The following is a 21609-nucleotide window of genomic DNA, read 5'->3' as shown; positions in this document are numbered from 1 at the left end:
CGGGCAGGACCAGTACCTGTCTGCAGTCGGGGGTTGGGGACCTCTGGCTTAAACAACACCCAGGTATAATTTCCCCATTCTGTAGGTCAGAAGTCTGGGTATTTCAGCTAGATTATCTGTTGATGGCCTCACAAACCCAAAATTAAGGTGATAGCTAGGCAAGGCTCGTATCTGGGGCTTGCAGAAAGAATTCACTTCAAAGATTATTTAGACCATGGGCAGAATTCAGTTCCATAGGAAGGTAAGACAGTTTCCCGTTTTCTTGCTGGGGACTCTCTGCTCCTTCTAGTGACTGCTAGTCTCTCCAGTTCTTTCTCAGATGGCTCTACACATCTTCAACCAGAAATAGCACTCTGAATCTTTGACTCTTTCTGACTTTCCTTTTGCCTTCCTCTTCTGCCACTAGCCAAAGAAAATTCTATGCTTTTAAGGGCATATGTGATTAGGTCAACCCAGATAACATCCTCTTTTTGCAACCACCTCACCTGGGATTTTAATCATATCTGCAATATCTCTTCACAGCAGTATCCGTATTAGTATTTGATTGAATAACCAGGAAATGGAACTCTAGCAGCAGGTTTCGAATTCTACCACACTAGACTGTGGGAATCACAGAAGGCTGCCTGTAGGAAGTGGTATGTAAGCTAAGTTATAAAGAAGTAGTAGGAGTTAGCCAGGAAGAAACTATAGGGAGAACAAAGATCTCAGCATAGGATTAAGGGAGTTCTAGGCAAATAATGAGAGGTGAAGCCAGCTGGGCTTCTGGGTCAGGTGGGTACTTGGAGAACTTTTGGTCTAGCTAAAGAATTGTAAATGCACCAATCAGTGCTCTGTGTCTAGCTAAAGGATTGTAAATGCACCAATCAGGACTCTGTAAAAATACACCAATCAGCACTCTGCAAAATTGACCAATCAGCAGTCTGTAAAATGGGCCAATCGGCGTTCTGTAAAATGGACCAATTAGCAGGACGTGGGCGGGACCAAATAAGGGAATAAAAGCTGGCCACCGGAGCCAGCAGTGGCAACCCACTCAGGTCCTGTTTGCCACTGTGGACGCTTTGTTCTTTTGCTCTTCACAATAAATCCTGCTGCTGGTCATTCTTTGGGTCCACACTACCTTTATGAGTTGTAACATTCACCGCGAAGGTCTGCAGTTTCACTCCCAAAGCCAGTAAGACCACGAAACCACTGGGAGGAACGAACAACTCCAGATGTGTCACCTTTAAGAGCTGTAACACTCAGTGCGAAGGTCTGTGGCTTCACTCCTGAAGTCAGCAAGACCACAAACCAACCAGAAGGAAGAAACTCCAGACACACCATCTTTAAGAACTGTAACACTCACCGCAAGGGTCTGCGGCTTCATTCTTGAAGTCACCGAGACCAAGAACCCACTGGAAGGAACCAATTCCGGACACAACAGGAGAATGGGAAAAAAATCAGCTGGAGTGAAGCCTGAAAGGCAAAAGAGCATTGTTAGATGAGGCTGGAAGAGGAAGTAAAGGACCCATGCTAAAGGGACCGGTAAACCCTGCCCCACTTTCCAAGTCTCACTAAAGTGCATCTGGTTGAACGAACCTGTGTTAGCACCAGGCATGTCTGAAATTGAAGCTTTCAGTTTTTTAGTCTCTGCAGGAGAGGAAGGTCTCCTAGAATGAGGCTATGTACTGTAAATAAAATGCCACACATTAGGCACTCAAAAACATGTTCTCCACTCTTTCCCTTCATTGTTTTGTATTCTCTTTTCTCTTGAGCCCTAATTCACAAATTTATTATTTCAAAATACTTGAATCCTAATTCAAAAATTGATTTTTTCAAAATATGCAAATTCATTCTTTCAAAATTCAAAATACACATCATTTTGAAATAACTCTTTTTCTGCCTGGAGCCATTGTGCACAAAATGTACTGTAATAACATTCATGTATCTGAGGAGCTCACAGTCCAGAGTGAGAAACTGATAGGTAATGTTAGCAAACAAATCATAGAGCACGTGGGTAATATGATAATAAAGGCCATGAGGTTTGGGATGCCTTCTTTCAAAATTTAAAATCCAACCCTGCCCCTTGGTTTTCAGGCCAGCTATTAAGCCTCCTCATCCCTAAAAGGAGGTGATAAGAGCACTTCCCTCTGAGAGTTGCCACAGGGCTGCTAGATCTAACAAAGAAGTATTTAACCCAAGACTTGGCAGAGTCTGGGCTTTAGAGAGTGTTTGTTGATATTATTCACAGGATCAAAGGATTTACCCAATATATATTTATGAAGATGCATTATATGTAAGAAACTGCAAAATTATTAAAAAGATTATGTATTCTACAGAAATCCTTGGCTCAATGCCCCATCATGTCTTCAGACTATCCCTATATAAATGTCCCCTTCTTTAATTACTGTTCTTCATATTAAACAACACCTGCTTTTCTACTGCTAGTAAACATCAGTCCTAATCAAAAAATCTCTTTGAGGAAACCAAGAGTTTCTGTCACTTTATCAAAAACTCTTCAAACATGAGAAGACAGCACCTTTGCCACCTTTGTCCTTCCGTTTTATCATCCTTCTTCACCCATCCTTATCTTTTTCTTTTTTTTTTTTGGTTTTTATTTTTTTATTTATTAATTTTATTTTTTTATTATTATTATACTTTAAGTTCTAGGGTACATGTGTACAACGTGCAGGTTTGTTACACATGTATACATGTGCCATGTTGGTGTGCTGCACCCATTAACTCGTCATTTACATTAGGTATATCTCCTAACACTATCCCTCCCCCTTCCCCGCTCCCCACAATAGGACCCGATGTGTGATATTCCCCTTCCTGTGTCCAAGTGATCTCATTGAATGTCTTCTTTTCAGAAGTGTCTGTTCATATCCTTTGCCCACTTTCTGATGGGGTTGTTTTTTTCTTGTAAATTTGATTGAGTTCTTTGTAGGTTCTGGATATTAGCCCTGTGTCAGATGAGTAGATTGCAAAAATTTTCTCCCATTCTGTAGGTTGCCTGTTCACTCTGATAGTAGTTTCTTTTGCTGTGCAGAAGCTCTTTAGTTTAATTATATCCAATTTGTCAATTTTGCCTTTTGTTGCTATGCTTTTGGTGTTTTAGACATGAAGTCCTTGCCCATGCCTATGTCCTGAATGGTATTACCTAGATTTATTCGAGGTTTTTATGGTTTTAGGTCTAACATTTAAGTCTCTAATCCATCTTGAATTAATTTTCGTATAAGGAGTAAGGAAAGGATCCAGTTTCAGCTTTCTACTTATGGCTAGCCAATTTTCCCAGCACCATTTATTAAATAGGGAATCCTTTCCCCATTTCTTGTTTTTCTCAGGTTTGTCAAAGATCAGATGGCTGTAGATGTGTGGTATTATTTCTGAGGGCTCTGTTCTGTTCCATTGGTCTATATCTCTGTTTTGGTACCAGTACCATACTGTTTTGGTTACTGTAGCCTTGCAGTTTAGTTTGAAGTCAGGTAGCATGATGCCTCCAGCTTTGTTCTTTTGGCTTAGGATTGTCTTGGCAATGCGGGCTCTTTTTTGGTTCCATATGAACTTTAAAGCAGTTTTTTCCAATTCTGTGAAGAAACTCATTGGTAGCTTGATGGGGATGGCATTGAATCTATAAATTACCTTGGGCAGTATGGCCATTTTCACGATATTGATTCTTCCTATCCATGAGCATGGTATGTTCTTCCATTTGTTTGTGTCCTCTTTTATTTCACTGAGCAGTAGTTTGTAGTTCTCCTTGAAGAGGTCCTTTACATCCCCTATAAGTTGGATTCCTAGGTATTTTATTCTCTTTGAAGCTATTGTGAATAGGAGTTCATTCATGATTTGGCTCCCTGTTTGTCTGTTACTGGTGTATAAGAATGCTTGTGATTTTTGCACATTGCTTTTGTATCCTGAGACCTTGCTGAAGTTGCTTATCAGCTTAAGATTTGGGGCTAAGATCATGGGGTTTTCTAAATATACAATCATGTCATCTGCAAACAAGGACAATTTGACTTCTTTTCCTTTCCTAACTGAATACCTTTTATTTCTTTCTCTTGCCTGATTGCCCTGGCCAGAACTTCCAACACTATATTGAATAGGAGTGGTGAGAGAGGGCATCCCTGTCTTGTGCCAGTTTTCAAAGGGAATGCTTCCAGTTTTTGCCCATTCAGTATGATATTGGCTGTGAGTTTGTCATAATTAGCTCTTATTATTTTGAGATACTTTCTATCAATACCGAATTTATTGAGAGTTTTTAGCATGAAGGGCTGTTGAATTTTGTCAAAGGCCTTTTCTGCATCTGTTGAGATAATTATGTGGTTTTTGTCTTTGGTTCTGTTTATATGCTGGATTACGTTTATTGATTTGCGTATGTTGAACCACCCTTTCATCCCAGGGATGAAGCCCACTTGATCATGGTGGATAAGCTTTTTGACATGCTGCTGGATTCGGTTTGCCAGTATTTTATTGAGGAATTTCAAATCCATGTTCATCAGGGATACTGGTCTAAAATTCTCTTTTTTGTTGTTGTGTCTCTGCCAGGCTTTGGTATCAGGATGATGTTGGCCTCATAAAATGAGTTAGGGAGGATTCCCTCTTTTTCTGTTGATTGGAATAGTTTCAGAAGGAATGGTACCAGCTCCTCCTTGTACCTCTGGTAGAATCGGCTGTGAATCTGTCTGGTCCTGGACTTTTTTTGGTTGGGAGGCTATTAATTATTGCCTCAATTTCAGAGCCTGCTATTGGTCTATTCAGGGATTCAACTTCTTCCTGGTTTAGTCTTGGGAGACTGTTAAGTGTCCAGGAAATTGTCCATTCCTTCTAGGTTTTCTAGTTTATTTGCATAGAGGTGTTTATAGTATTCTCTGATGGTAGTTTGTATTTCTGTGGGGTCGGTGGCGATATCCCGTTTTCATTTTTTATTGCGTCTATTTGATTCTTCTCTGTTTTCTTCTTTATTAGTCTTGCTAGAGGTCTATCAATTTTGTTGATCTTTTCAAAAAACCAGTTCCTGGATTCATTGATTTTTTGGAGGGTTTTTTGTGTCTCTATCTCCTTCAGTTCTGCTCTGATCTTAGTTATTTCTTGTCTTCTGCTAGCTTTTGAATGTGTTTGCTCTTCCTTTTCTAGTTCTTTTAATTGTGATGTTAGAGTGTCAATTTTAGATCTTTCCTGCTTTCTCTTGTGGGCATTTAGTGCTATAAATTTCCCTCTACACACTGCTTTAAATGTGTCCCAGAGATTCTGGTATGTTGTATCTTTGTTCTCATTGGTTTCAAAGAACATCTTTATTTCTGCCTCCATTTCGTTATTTACCCAGTAGTCATTCAGGAGCAGGTTGTTCAGTTTCTATGCAGTTGAACAGTTTTGATTGAGTTTCTTAGTCCTGAGTTCTAGTTTGATTGCACTGTGATCTGAGAGACAGTTTGTTATAATTTCTGTTCTTTTACATTTGCTGAGGAGGGCTTTACTTCCAACTATGTGGTCAATTTTGGAATAAGTGTGATGTGGTGCTGAGAAGAATGTATATTCTGTTGACTTGGGGTGGAGAGTCCTGTAGATGTCTATTAGGTCCGCTTGGTGCAGATTTGAGTTCAAGTCCTGGATATCCTTGTTAACATCTGTCTCGTTGATCTGTCTAATGTTGACAGTTGGGTGTTAACATCTCCCATTATTATTGTATGGGAGTCTAAGTCTCTTTGTAAGTCTCTAAGGACTTGTTTTATGAACCTGGGTGCTCCTGTATTGGGTGCATATATATTTAGGATAGTTAGCTCTTCCTGATGAATTGATCCCTTTACCATTATGTAATGGCCTTCTTTGTCTCTTTTGATCTTCACTGGTTTAAAGTCTGTTTTATCAGACACTAGGATTGCCACTCATGCTTTTTTTTGTTTTCCATTTGCTTAGCAGATCTTCCTCCATCCGTTTATTTTGAGCCTATATGTGTCTCTGTATGTGAGATGGGTCTCCTGAATATAGCAGACTGATGGATCTTGACTCTTTATCCAATTTGCCAGTCTGTGTCTTTTTTAATTGGACCACTTAGTCCATTTACATTTAAGGTTAATATTGTTATGTGTGAAGTTGATCCTGTCATTATGATATTAGCTGGTTATTTTGCTCGTTAGTTGATGCAGTTTCTTCCTAGCCTCGATGGTCTTTACATTTTGGCATGTTTTTGCAATGGCTGGCACCAGTTGTTCCTTTCCATGTTTAGTGCTTCCTTCAGAATCTCTTGTAGGGCAGGCCTGGTGGTGACAAAATCTCTAAGCATTTGCTTGTCTGTAAAGGATTTTATTTCTCCTTCACTTACGAAACTTTGTTTGGCTGGATATGAAATTCTGGGTTGAAAATTCTTTTCTTTAAGAATGTTGAATATTGGCCCCCACTCTCTTCTGGCTTGGAGAGTTTCTGCCAAGAGATCTGCTGTTAGTCTGAAGGGCTTCACTTTGTGGGTAACCCGATCTTTCTCTCTGGTTGCCCTTAACATTTTTTCCTTTATTTCAACGTTGGTGAATCTGACAATTTGAGTTGCTCTTCTCGAGGACTATCTTTGTGGCATTCTCTGTATTTCCTGAATTTGAATATTGGCCTACCTTACTAGGTTGGGGAAGTTCTCCTGGATGATATCCTGCAGAGTATTTTCCAACTTGGTTCCATTTTCCCAGTCACTTTCAGGCACACCAATCAGACGTAGATTTGGTCTTTTCACATAATGCCATATGTCTTAGAGGCTTTGTTCATTTCTTTTTACTCTTTTTTCTCTACACTTTTCTTCTCACTTCACTTCATTCATTTGATCTTCAGTTACTGATACTCTTTCTTCCAGTTGATCGAGTCGGTTACTGAAGCTTGTGCCTTTGTCACGTAGTTCTCGTGTCATGGTTTTTATCTCTATCAGTTCTTTTATGGCCTTCTCTGCATTGATTATTCTAGTTATTCATTCATGCATTCTTTTTTCAAGGTTTTTAGTTTCTTCACACTGGGTACGTAGTTCCTCCTTTAGCTCTGAGAAGTTTGATCGACTGAAGCCTTCTCTCAACTCGTCAAAGTCATTCTCCGTCCAACTTTGTTCCATTGCTGGTGATGAGCTGCGTTCCTCTGGAGGGGGAGATGCACTCTGATTTTTTGAATTTCCGGCTTTTCTGCATTGCTTTTTCCCATCTTTGTGGTTTTATCTGCCTTTGGTCTTTCATGATGGTGACATACTGATGGGGTTTTGGTGTGGGTGTCCTTTCTGTTTGTTAGTTTTCCCTCTAACAGTCAGGACCCTCAGCTGCAGGTCTGTTGGAGTATGCTTGAGGTCCACTCCAGACCCTGTTTGCCTGGGTATCAGCAGTGGAGGCTGCAGAAGATAGAATATTGCTGAACGGTGAGTGTTGCTGTCTGATTCATGCTCTGGAAGCTTCATCTCAGAGGTGTACCCCACCATGTGAGGTGTCGGTCTTCACCTAGTGGGGAATGTCTCCCAGTTAGGCTACTCAGGGATCAGGGACCCACTTTAGCAGTCAGTCTGTCCGTTCTCAGATCTCAACCTCCTTGCTGGGAGAACCACTGCTCTCTTCAAAGCTGTCAGAGAGGGACATTTACATCTGCAGAGGTTTCTGCTGCTTTTTGTTTAGCTATGCCCTGTCCCCAGAGGTGGAGTCTACAGAGGTAGGCAGGCCTCCTTGAGCTGCGGTGGGCTCCACCCAATTCAACAGTGGCTTTGTTTACCTTCCTGGCTGCTTTGTTTACGTACTTAAGCCTCAGCAATGGCAGGCGCCCCTCCCCCAGCCTCACTGCTGCCTTGCAGTTAGATCTCAGACTGTTGTGCTAGCAATGAGGGAGGCTCCGTGGGTGTGGGACCTCGGAGCCAGGTGTGGGATATAATCTCCTGGTGTGCTGTTTGCTAAGACCCTTGGTAAAGTGCAGTATTGGGGGGGAGTTACCCAATTTTCCAGGTGTTGCATATCTCAGTTTCCCTTGGCTAGGAAAAGGAATTCCCTTCTCCCTCGCATTTCTCAGGTGAGGTGATGCCTCACCGTGCTTCAGCTCTTGCTGGTCGGGCTGCACCTGCTGACCAGCACCGACTGTCTGACATGCCCAGTGAGATGAACCTGGTACCTCAGTTGAAAATGCAGAAATCACCCATCTTCTGTGTCGCTCACGCTGGGAGCTGGAGGCTGGAGCTGTTCCTATTCAGCCATCTTGGGTGCCCCCCTCTATTTTATTTTAATTTGTTATTTATTTATTTATTGACACAGAGTCTCGCATTGTCCCACCCATCCTTATTGTTTCATTTTCCTTTTCTTTTCTTTCTTTCTTTCTTTTTCTTTTTCTTTTCTTTTCTGAGTCTTTCTCTGTCACCAGGCTGGAGTACACTGGTACAATCTTGGCTCACTGCAAACTCTGCCTCCCAGGTTCAAGTGATTTTCCTGCCTCAGCCTCCCAAGTAGCTGGGATTACAGGCATGTGCCACCATGCCCAGCTAATTTTTGTAGTTTTAGTAAAGACGTGGTTTCACCATGTTGACCAGGCTGGTCTCCAACTCCTGGCCTCAAGCAGTCTGCCCACCTTGGCCTCCCAAGGTGCTGGGATTAGAGGTGTGAGTCATTGCACCCAGCCCTTTAACATTTCTTTTATTCATTCTGGTTCTTGTTTCATCTTTTTCTTCCTAGTAATAATTGCTATTACTGATTAAGAGCTGGTTATATGTTGTACGCACTTTACATAGAAAATGTCAATGCTTTCCTTATGACAACTATAAATGGATATTATAATCATTAAGTGGATACTATAATCATTTTTTGTTCATTTATTGGTGATTGATCACGAAAGAGAGGCTCAGAGAAGCAGAGATCTAGCCCCAGGGTCACACAGCTAGCGAAGGACACATCTGGAATTTAAACACTGACTCCAAAGCATGTTTTTAATCACATCTTTTTTTCTGTCTCCTAATCCTATATATTTGAAAACAACGAGGCAATAATCTTATATTAAGTGATTTAGATCTCTTCCCACAGCCTACATAGCCAGAAATGACTTTTACTTATAAAAAATCAATCAACGCATAATTTCACCAAGAGAGTTCACAAAACCTCCTGACCTAGAAGTGGTTGAATTATCATTCTCTATCCAGCTTGGTCTCAGCACAGGCCGATCTACCTTGGCAGACAAGGGTCAAGTTGTGATGAGCAGTGAATGTTTTATTAAGTGCTTTTTTCAGGACTGAGCTACTGCTCCAGTTTCCCTAAAGAAGAGCCACCCCTGCAGGCTCATTGCCCACGCTGCTGGCTTTTACACCTTTCTAGGATGCACAGATGCATGGGCTCCTCCCATGTGCCAGGCACAGTGCTAGGTATATTCCCAGAGGCTGTTTAGTAACAACAAAATAAATGAGTCCTTTGATCCCAGTTTCAGATCAGTGCAGTGAGGCTTCAACAGGTCAAGGACCTTCCCTTCAGCTGTGTAGCTCGAGCTACACACAGGGGTGCACATATGTATTTAGACAGAAGCTCACTCTTGGCAGAGACTGTATCTGAGTCTTCCCCGAACTCCCAGACAGAGCCTATCATGGCACACAGCTGGTGCTCAATACATGTGTACTGATAATGAAATCTGGCACACTTCTCTAAGATTCTCTTACAACTTCCTTAAGGCAGAGACAGAAAGAACAAACTGGTTTCATTTATAACAACTCAGAAGATTACCGTGTCAGTTATTCACCCTTCCTGCAGAATAACATTTTATCCAAAAGAGACCAGCTATTCATCACATGGGCCAGTTCAGTTCCTAAGCAGCAGGCTCAGGTCAGGTGAGTTACTCTGCTCAGTGTGTGTTGCAATTCTGGAGATGTATAGGGTGCGCCCATAAATGCACACAGCAGAAGGATAGAGCCCTGTTAAACTATTCTGTGGCTGATTGGGGAAATGGGTGGGGGTGACACGGTCAAAGTTAGAAGTTAATGGAGCCCATTCCTGAAACCCAAAGCCCTGCTGACACATCCTTAGAGTCCCTAGGATGAACCCAGAGCAGGTGCAGGGCCTGGCTCAATGGGATTGGCTGAATGGAACCAAAGGATAGGCAAATGGGGCTTTACTCCTTTTAGAAATAATCCTTACCTAGAGAGCAAATGCTCAAACTTTGCACCCAACAGATCTGAGTTTAAATTCCAGCTGACTTCAGGCAACTCATTGGCTCCACTGAGTCTCAATTTGTTCAGCTTTAAAATGGGCCTTTTTTTATAGTGTCATGATGAAGTGGGAAGATGTATTTAAGGCGCTTGGTCTGTTTTCATTCAGTAAATATCTGTTGTTTACCTACAATGTGTCTGCTGGGGAGCCAAAAGCACAAATTTCCTTCAGCTACGGGCTTGGTCAGCTAGGGCTGCCATAATAAATAAAAAACCACACACTGGTGGCTTAAACAATGAAAGTTTATTTTCTCACAGTTCTGGGAGGTCCAAGATTAAGGGGCTGGCCAACTTAGTTCCTGATGAAGACTCTTTTCCTGGCTTGTAAACTGCCACCTTCTTGCTGTGTCTTCGCATGGTGAAGAAAGAGATTTCTGGTGCCTCTTCCTCTTCTTATAAAAGCACCAGCCCTATCACATTAGAGGCCTACCCTCAGGACCTCATTTAACCTTAGTTATCTCCTCATAAGCACACTCTCCAAATACAGTCACATTGGAGGTTAGGACTCCAACATTTGAATTTAGAGAAGAACTCAATCTAGTAGATAACAGCTACTCTCTAGGAGAGTTGAGAATTGGAAGGAACCAGTCTGGAATTGGAAGACACCCAGTTTCAGGCTTGACAAGCAGCTGGCAGGAGTAATGCCCTTCCTTGTTCACTTGCCAATCTCCTACTTAGTCTCTAACTCCAGCCCCAGCGTCATCCCCTCTGTGAAGCCTCCTCTAGCTTCTCACCTCAAAATTGACCACCTCCTCTTCTGAGGTCCCATTGGCCTTCTTATATATATTTATTGAATTATGTTTCACAGTGTATTGTATAGCTCTCTATTAACTTATTTGTGTTGTTCATTGGAGTGTGAGTTTCATGAGAGCCAGGACTATATGTTATTCGTCTCTATCAGCCAGGGCTATGATAGGGGTTCAATGAACAGTGAATGGATAGATGGATGAATGTTTTGTCCCAACAGAAAGACCAAACACAAGTACAGGCGAATCTGAGGCCTGAGCTGATGTCAGGGAGCACCATCAGTGAGGAATCACTCATCCCTCCTGAACTGGGTTTTAAGACAAGATCCTAACTTCCGTGGATAAAGCTGGCAAGAGTGTGGCAAGTGATTACATAGAAGACTGAAGCATCGTGTAGTTTGCCAGACTTGGAAAGAAGCAGAAACAAAGGGCAATCTCATAACAAGGCAGAAGGCTGTGGTATGATGGGGCCCATGCTCTCATAGGCCAAGCAGCAAGGGATCTCAGGCTGGACAGTGGGTGGATGCAGGAGGCCTTGGGCAGGTTAAATATCCCATGATTTCTTATCCTGGGAACTAGAGTTGGAGCCGAAGGTATCACATTCTCTGTTAATGGAAAGAAAACTTAACCTCTGATGTGTGGAGAAGGGCTAAGCCAGTCTTGACCTCCTTGAAGTTAAGGATATTCCCCTGCCTGTATGCCTGCAGGTAGCCAGCCAATGCCCCTGTGAGACTTAGAGCCTTTGTGCTAGACTAACTAAGGGCAAGAGAGAATTGGGTCTGAGATGGCTCTTTCTGTGAAAAACAAAAAGAAAAAAAAATAAGTTGGAGAGTGTATATAAATTTGGAACAACAAAACTAGAGCAAATGAAACAAAATAGCTACCATTTACTAAGAGCCTGCTGTGTTCTTGGAACTATATTAACTGTTTCCCATATATTATTTCATGTAACTGAATTCTCAAAGCAACCCAATGAGGTGGGTAATGTCGCACTCATTTGGCATTTGAGGAAACAGGCTCAGAGAGGTTAAGTGACTTTCCCAAGGCCACAAAGCTAACAATTAAGATAATTAGGGAAAGATCCTGTTCTTCACATTTTCCACTTTCCTTTTTGATGCTATATGGTAGGCTGAAAATGCCCCCTACCCCAAATATCCACATGGTACACCAAAACTTGAAAATGCTACTATATATGGCAAAGGGGACTTGAAGATGTGATTAAATTAAGGATTTGGAGATAGAGCTATTATCCTGTATTATCCAGGTAAACCCTAAGTCATTACAGAGGTCCTGCAAGGTAAGAATGTCAAAGGAAGAAATAGGAGATGTGACAACAAGAGTGATTTAAGGAAGGCGTCGTGAGACAAGGAAGGCAGGCAGCCTTCTGAAGCTAGTAAAAAAAAAAACACACACAGATCCTCTCCAAGAGCCTCCAGAAGGAACCAGCCCTGCCACCACCTTGATTTTGACCTAGTGGGGCTGATACTGCAATTCTGGCCTCCAGAATTGTTAGTAAATAAATTTCTATTGCTTTAAGCCACCAAGGTTATAGTAATTTGTTACAGTAGCCATAGGAAACTAATACAAATAATAAGATTTAAAAATTAAAAGACAAATGCTATAATGTGTTTGAGATAATGTTATCTAAAGAGAATTTTTAAAAAGCAAGAAAAATCTCAAGTGATTTAGTGATATTATAGAAGACGTAGAGTAAATGACCTCTGACTTCAGTTGACAAATGAAGGGCATACTTGCCACCTCCCTCTCCTCCTAAATCCATAGTACAACTGTTTCAACTCGATCAAGGTGTTCTTCCCACTGAATTTTCACATATTCTTGCAATCTACCTCATCTCAACATTCCAAAATATCATGACAGATTATTCCAACATAGCGCAAGAAGTGAAATTGAATCACCATCCTGGTTTACATGGTGGGTAGCTGAAAAGTCATAAGACCATTTATTTTGTGGCCACTTAGCCTGGGTGAGATAGATGCATATAGGAGAATTTTTCACAGACTTGATCCACTTTCACTCTCACCAGCAACCTCGTGTAATATGCAGAAAAATGACTATTACTAACCATGTTTTTCAGAAGGGAAAAACTGAAACTCAAAGAAATCTAGTGGTTTTCTTAATGTTATGCAAGGAGGCAGGATGTAAATGCTAGGTCCCTGTCTTAGTTTGCTAGGGCTGCCATAGCAACATACCACAAACTGGGTGGCTTAAGCAACAGAAATTTATTTTCTCACAATTCTGGAGGCTGGAAGTCCAAGATCAAGGTGTTGGCAGGTTTGGTTTATTCTAAGGCCTTCTCCTTGGCTTGCAGATGGCTGTCTTCTCCCTATATCTTCACATGGTATTCCCTCTGCACATCTGTGTCCCAGTTTCCTCTTCTTATGAGCACACCAGTCATATTGGGTTAGGGACATCCTAATAACCTTATTTTTAACTTAATTACCTCCTTGAAGATTCTATATGCAAATATAGTCACTTCCTGAGTTACTGAGGGTTAAAACTTCAACATATGAATTTGGGAGAAGCAGAGGACACAATGCAGTCCATAAGAATCTTTAAGATTCTAGACTTATGTTCCTTTTTTTCTCTATCCATCTCACGGAATGGCACAATTATTCCTCTGCCAACACCACCAACTAACATGAGCCTTCCCAATGTTATTATCCCAGGGTTCTGGGTTTCTGCTGGGGGAAATGCTATGACCCATTTACATAGATCAGCTTCAAGAAGGAGATAGGAGGGAAGAGTCTGGGCTAGCAGGGCCAGAGTCTCCCAACGAAAATCAAGTTCTTATATAACCAGTGACACAGCACGAGCCCTCTTCGAAAGCAGTGAAACCTCGATTGTCTAACAAACAATTCAAACTCTAAAAGCAGAAAATCTGCAATGAAATCAAAAGGGACCTATTTTGGTGCTTCCCCAGTTAGGGCTTGCTCTCTGCTTCTCTGACAGGTGACCTTTCAGCAAATACAGTGCAGCTAGACTGAGGGGGCTCCCTCGCAGCAGGGACATTGAATGATGGGACAATGGCGCCAGACCCTGTCGTGGTTGAGGGATAAACAGACATCTCTTTATGAATGTGACCGCAGCTGGTCAAGCAATTTCTCAGTTTGATTACGTTTTCAATTAAGTTTTATTCTGAACACTATTTGGAATGGATAACTGTAGTTCTTGTATATGAAAAATGAAATTGCTTTGGCAGATTCAGATATTTCCTTTGCAGGCAGAAAACGAAGGAAAATGAAACAAGATTCATGCTCTGGATGTCATAACCATTATGGCCCTGGGCAAAGACATTTTATAGTTCTTCCCACACCTTCTCCACACTCTTATTCCCCATACACGCTGACACACAAACATCTTTTTGTGAACTTAAAGTTATGTTTCTGATAATGGCAAACAATTATTTTTTTTCTTGAAAAATTGGTCCAAGTTTTTTAAATTGAAAAAAGAACCATAGTAGGCCAGTTCATCCCAAAGACAGTGTCTAGACTTTTATTAGAAGAACAAAACGAGTAGAATGGAAAGCCATTCTTTAACTCTCTATTTGGTCTCTATCCCCATGTAACCTACGGAGGGGATTACTACACAGGAACTCATCATTATCATCATCATCCTATCTATAATTTAATGAGCACTTACTATTTCCCACCAATTGTGCTAAATACTGCATAAGTGTTTTCACATTTAATCTTCATGACAATTCTATGATTGTGATGCTATTATAAGGCCCGTTTTGCAAATGGGAAAACTTGGGCTTAGTAACTTCCGCAAGGGAGCACAGATGGTGATAATGCCTGTGGGAGGCAGAGTAGTAGCTCTCCAAAGATGCCCACGTCATAATCCTCAGAACCTGTGAATGCATCAACTGAGAATATATTAATTTATAGGGCAAAAAATACTTTACAGATGTGATTAAGAATCTTAAAATAGGAGGATTATCCTGGATTACCCAGGTAGACTCGATGTACCTCAAGGGGCCTTAAAAAGGAAAGAGGAAATAGACAAAGTAGATGAGTCAGAAAAGAAAATGTGACAGAGGTGAAAGGAATGCAATTGTTGACTTCAGAGATGGAGGAAAAGGCCACAACAGAAGCTCTATGGGCAGCCTCTAGAAGTTAGAAACGCAAGGAAATAGATTTTTCTCAGCTGTCTTCCCGAGGAACACAGCCCTGCCAACACCCTGATGCTCTTGTCAGAGCTATTTTGTACTTTTTACCTCCAATTGCAAGATAATAAAGTTGTGGTCATTTTAAGCAACTAAATTTGTGGTAATTTGTTGTAGAAACAATAAGAAACTAATATAGTGCCTTCCCTGTTCTCTCCTTTCACAGTTCTGAAAGTTGAGCAAAGAACAACCTTCTGAGTTTGCTTAGGGCCTTAGGGTACTGAAGATTTTCCACATCTTTTATCTCATTTTATCCCCATAACAAGCCTGAGTGTCAGTGGGAGAATTTGCTGAGTCTTCAAACCAGCAGTGACCTCATTACTTAGTTGGCATGGAAGAAGATGAAGGTCTCTTGGGGGTAAGGAGCAAAAAAGTTCAAAATTTGCTAGACTGTGGTCTACCTAGACCAGGCTTGATACAGAAGACACATTCAAGTAATGATGAATGTTTTGATGAATAGATAGATGATAGAAGATAGATAGATAGATAGATAGATAGATAGATAGATAGATAGATAGATAGATAGATAGATGATAGATAGGAAGGCCAGATGGATGGACTCGAAGGTCAGATGAATGGATGGATGGATGGATGGATGGATGGATGGATGGATGGATGGATACAGATAGATGGATGATGCATCTAAGTTTACTTTGGTAGATGAATAAATAATGTATGTAAAGCACTTAGTACATGCCTAACATGCAGAAGATACTTAATGATAATAGCTACTGTCGGGCATTCTAGGTAAGGGTTGATGGCATTAAGGTCAAGGCATTAGGAATGATATATATACTGTCCTTCCTATCATTTTGACCTACCTTAGAGTTCTGAAGGCCATAAATACACACTCAAGTAATAGCAAGTATGAATTTAAGTACTATTTCATTGTGGGCTGCACAAGTGCCTGAAGCCCATTTCAGGGCTCTCTGTAGCAGAGACACATGACTCACATTCCTACAGGACCTATTACTCTGGTTATTCTTCCCTTAACACCACCACTGTCACTACCACCACCACTTTCCTACCTCAGAAAGTAAGCCTTAGAACCACTCACTCAGGGATGATAATGCAAATGAGTCTGTGACCTAAACAATTAGACTCTGTGTTCCACTACCCACACAGCTACCAGTGAGATGGATGGAACCATAAGGGGACTTGGCTAAGCCTGCAACTGAGGCAAGGAGTGGAGCTGAGAGGCTGTTCCAAAGAGTGACTCAGCCCAGTAGACCTATACACCATCAGTGTCATGAAGAACCCTAACCTACCTAATCAAATCAGCAGCTTTTCCTATATTAAAGAATCAAAAGGCTGGGGAAGAGATAGGCCAGGCAGAAGAAAGGGCAGAATTATTGCCCTTTTTATAATTATTATTTGTTATAATAGATGAATGCATGGATGGATCTTCTGATATCACTAACGTGATAACAAAGAGAAAGCATGGGCAAAATTGATGAAAATAGTTTCTCTGGGGTAGCCCAAGTACACACATGGTGCAACAAGCTCAAGTATGGGTCAGAAAGGAAGAGAGAACTAACATGAACTGAATACCTACTATGTGCTAGGACCCATAGATGGTACAATTTAAACCTCAAAACAAATGCTGGGAAAAAAGCATTATCATTCCCATTTTAAGAAGAGAAGTTTAAGGATCATAGATGTTAAGCAACTTACCCAAGATCACTCAGCCAGGAACTGGGAAAGCAAAGATTCAAACAGATTTGCTAACTACAAAACCGTATTCCTTTCACTGTTTTCCAGTGGGGTAAGTTTAGGGTTAAATTTAGGTACGAGGGACCAGTCAGAAGCAGGTCATGCAATACATAGATATTCTTTTAGTAACCTCAGATGCAGAATTTCCTTTTCTTATATAAACCCTAATTTTCCTACGGGGGATTCCATCTCCTCATCTCTGGTCCTGTGATTTGCCTGGGGCTGACCTCTGCCTCTGACTCCAGAGATAATCATATCCCACAGGCCTGCTCCATCGTCCTGTGCTCCATCTCCTTGGTCACAGCGACTGATTCAAGGATAGACATGCAATTCACATCAGCACGATGGATGTCAATCGCGAAACATGTGTAGGAATGATTGGGAAATCTTTCTGTCTCATCTGGAGCTGCTGAGAAGACAGGCAATAAGACTGATAGAGCAGGGGCCACCATTAGGACTCACAGAGAAGGCACCACAGAAGAGAATTAGCCAGGAGATGGAGAGATTTTCCAGTGATGAAAGTATGAACACCTAGATGCAGCCAAGCTCAAAGCTGGTAACCCCCAGACTTCCTTTAGTTGTGTGAGCTTATAGTATAATTTATTTTCTTTAACTGGATCTGAACGCAGTTTTTACCACATATGACAAAAAGAGTCCTGACCAACACACTGCACTGGCATCATAATTTGGGGTTATTTTGTACATTTACTTAGGTTTCTAGGTGGTAACTTATGTCATAAAAAGAAGGGTCTAGACCTCTGGAATAGGGGACTGGCTGTGCAGGACATCAGTTTCCAGAAGGTATCCAGTTTGAGCCAGAAACTGGATTGCCAGGCTTTGAGAGAGAGGCAGATACCAGGGCTTGTAGATGGTACCATATGCCAAAGGCAGGAAAGGCTGCATCCTAAAGTTTAGTCTTTCCATAGGTGTACTGTGTTCAATAGCAGAAAGACTTATTTCAACAGATAGTTGGACAGAAGCAGCTGATATACCTTCTCCCCCTGTTGGGCTTGGCTCAAGAACTCAAACAACCTAAGATAGCAGATGGTGCGCAGCCACAAGCCTCATGGTGGAAAGACAGAGGCAGAAGGGGATGGATGCTGGCACTGAGACAGCCAAACAGCACAAGTAAGAAGGAACAAAAAGTGACTTTAGGGCCAACATACCCTCAACAGCCCCTGCCAGTCATAAATGACATGGTGGTAACAGATAGGAAGTGACAAGTGAGATTGTAAAGGAAAGCTGAGATCACCCTCAGGTAAATTAGCAAGATAAGGTGGTGATGCTGATAATGACGATGATGGTGGTTATTGTAGTAGTGGTGGTAGTTATGATGGTGATGGTGGTACTGATTGTAATAAAGATGGTGACTGTGCCAGTAGTAGCAGCAATGACGGTGGTAGAAGTGGTGATGGTAGTGGAGTGACAGTCACCATTTATCAAACGCTTACTATGATGCAGCATTGTACTAGACCATTATTTTAATTAATCCTCGCAAGAATGCTATGAAATAGGTATGAGAAGCCCTATATTACAAATGAGACAACATACTAAGAAAGATTATGTAATTTGCTTAAGAGCACACAGATAGTAAGTGGGAAGGGAGAAATCTAAACCCAAGAGTGCCTGACCTCAAAACCAGTGCTTTTTACCATTATGCTTAAACTCAACTAAAGTAGTGCCCAGAAGTCTATACTCCCTTTCTCTCTCTACTACAATGTGCTTCTAACTCATCCTGGGCATTACAAACAATTTCGCACTTGTGTTTTCCTAAGTTCACAGCAGTTTTCAACACATCATCTCCTACCCATGTGGTTTCCAATCTTGCAAATAAGATAACTCTTTTTTAAAATCAAAATATTTTGCTTATGCCTATATGATTATACTCATTTTTTTAAATATAACTGACCAAGAAAATATATGAAAAAGAGCTGTTCTAATAGTATACAGTTTATTAAACTCTATGTGAATAATTACAACAGCTTCTACTTGTCCTCAAAAGCACTCAGTTATGCACTTAAGTCAGAAACATTACTTATTTGGGCCATAATTGAGACTCCATGCGTATGGGAACTGACTAACAACTTAGGGCTGGGAGGAAGCCATCATGGGGCATTATCTCATAGTTCCTTGGGAAATTTTATGAAGAATGTAAAAGCAAATTGTGTTGAACATCAGAGAACACCAGTGGATGGATGCTTGACCAGCTCAGCAACATTCACAGACCTGGAAGCTTTTTCTCCTCCATTCTCACCCTTGGAGCTTTTTGGAGGGGCTCTAATATTCAGCAAATGTTTGGCTGATATGGCCAAGCATCAGGATTTTTATCCTGGCCCATTTATTATTGGTGCGTGACCATGTCTAGACACTAAACCTCCCAGGAGCTCAGTTTCCTCACTTTAAAACGAGAACCTTGATCTACACATCTACGGACCCTTTCAAGGACAATGTCTGATGCTATTTATGTTTTCACATCCAGTGTATTTCCCTAACCCTGCTTCTTCATAAGTTCCTGCTATTTGTCATCAGAAAATGGCCCGTATGTTAAAGTGCAACCACAAAAAATCTCAAAATAAGATTTTTCAAAATACAGTATTCTAGTGGAGAACTTGTCAAAAATACCACTGCCTTGGTGAATAAGTCAAACAGTTCATCATTTCTTTCCAAAAGCCAATTTGAGCATGAAAGAGCAATATATTCTTTTTAAATAGTAGTTTGAACTGTTTTAAGTCCTGGCCTAATTTTCCTCTCCAACTGCAGGAAGACATCGTCAAATGGCATCAAGGATGCAAATTTTGCCTAGCTCCCCAACGCCCCGCCCCATCTCACCCCACGCTCCCTGCTTCAGTCCTGTGTACAGAACCACCTGCTGGTGGATAAAATGCTTCCTTTCACACAGAAACCCAAGCAGGGATCTACCCGCGGGTAAAAATTCATAAGGTTTGCAGCTTTCCATTCTTCTTCACTAAAAACCCTCAGTCAAATAATCCGGATCCATTCTGCAATCCATCTTCAACACATGTCTATTCCAAGCTGGCAGAGCAATGCTGTACAAAGATGGTCCACAACGCGTTAAGGACAGAAACTGAGAGTAAATATTTAGAAACATTAAAAGCAATTCAATAGAGTCACAATATCTGAGTGCATGATCGTTTTTCTAGTAATTCAGTTCTCATTGCATTGTACAAAAGTATTTGTCCACAAAAGATGGAAGCTTAACAACACCCAAGTCCTTCACTACAAGCAGTTTAAAAAGCACTGAGTAGATGATACGCATGCACAACTATAACATGATGGAACGATTTTTGTAATGCTCAATCCAGTCACTCAGCATAAGCCTATTCGCCATTACAATGGAGAGTATGCAGGATGGTAAGGGCACTGACTCAGGAACCAGATGGCATGGGTTCAAATCTCGGCTCTGACACTTACCAGGTAACCTTGAATGAGGTCTTTAACTGCTCTCAGGCTCAGTTTCTACATCAGTAAAATTAATACACTAATGAGAGTTATATAATTGCTGTGAAGATCAGATGAGATAAGATACACAAACTTGACCTGATGGTTTGTCTGTGGTAAGCACTCAGTGGTTGATGATAAGGAGGAGAGCTGAGTGATTGAATAGATTGTAGTCCCTATTCTCTGGAGGTAGACAACGTATGCAAATAAATGCTAGTAGTAGGGAGAGAGCTGGGACAACAGTAAGTGGGTGTATGGAGGTGGGACGGAGGAAAGAGAAGGGTGACTGCGTGGAATATTCAGGGTGGGCTTTATAGAAAATGTGCCACCTGAGTAGGGATGGGAAAATTAAGTACAGTCTTCCAGGGAGACAACTGGGGATAAAAAAAAAAAATCAAGGAGGGGGAAGAGCATCTTCAAAGATACAGGAGTTGGAACATAATCGCGAGTTCTGAGATCCTCAGCAATTCAGCATGGCAGTATTGTAGGGAAGGGGCAGAAAGAGTGAGTCTCTTTAGAAAAGGAATTGTAGTCCTTTCTTGTAGTCTTTCCATTATTTAACACAATCCCGGCAAGAGTACTTAATCAATGCCTACAAAATGAATGAGGCTGTATGTCACGTGCATGATATAGGAGGTTTAGACTGTATCTTGAGGTCAATAAGAAGCCATTAAACGGTGGAGAAGGAGTAAAATAAATGACCGCTCTGCTCATTTGAAGTATGTATCAAGGGTGGGAGAAAGCGGGTCAGGGAGCCCAATTGCAAAACCTCTTTGAGATGGAGTTGTCCTTTTCTGGCTCCAATTTACAAGTGAGGAAACTAAAGTTACAAAATTCAATGACCTGCCTAGGGAAGGACTTAAAGACTTCACAGGTGCCAGGTCTGCCTGACCCTAAATCCCATGTCCATCCTCACTTAGCCCACACAGGCCATCAACTGTTCTAACTATTCCTAATGAAAATTCTATTTGCACCAAATAGATTCAGATCTGGTGATTTAGTCTTCAATTCACTCTCAATACAGGTAGCTAAAAATGCCAAAAAGGATAAAAGGGTGGTGAAGCATTTTCAGTTACTAGAGTGCGTGTGTGCATGCGCATGTGTGTGTCTATGCTGCTTTGTGTTTGAACATTAGCTACATCTCCAAAACACCCTGGCAAAGTGAATGGCACCTGGAGGCACACATTGCAGCATACATGCAGAGGAGACTTCGAAACTCAGAGACATGACTCAGGGCAGATGCATCTGAGCTGTTTGTTTCTCCATGAGGATGGAAACTCCAGTGTTCCCAGAAGAAGCTGAGAAGAGGTGCAGATTTGGAAAAGGGTGAGAAGGAGATGGGAGATGGC

General features: G+C 41.4%; 1 long non-coding RNA gene across 2 annotated transcripts in view; it reads right to left on the bottom strand.

Moving 5' to 3' along the window:
- Positions 1-21609, bottom strand: part of LOC105492813 (uncharacterized) — a 597887-nt gene that overhangs the window by 482559 nt on the left and 93719 nt on the right. For both annotated transcript variants that reach the window (XR_011606732.1, XR_011606730.1), the window contains exon 2: positions 1343-1452. This is a non-coding gene — a long non-coding RNA (uncharacterized lncRNA). The remainder of the gene's footprint in view (positions 1-1342; positions 1453-21609) is intronic.

The sequence above is a fragment of the Macaca nemestrina genome, chromosome 8 (genome assembly GCF_043159975.1).
Source record: "Macaca nemestrina isolate mMacNem1 chromosome 8, mMacNem.hap1, whole genome shotgun sequence".
In the NCBI taxonomy this organism is placed as follows: Eukaryota; Metazoa; Chordata; class Mammalia; order Primates; family Cercopithecidae; genus Macaca; species Macaca nemestrina.
Note: the sequence above shows the minus strand (reverse complement) of the source record. Positions and strands in the feature narration are given on the sequence as shown.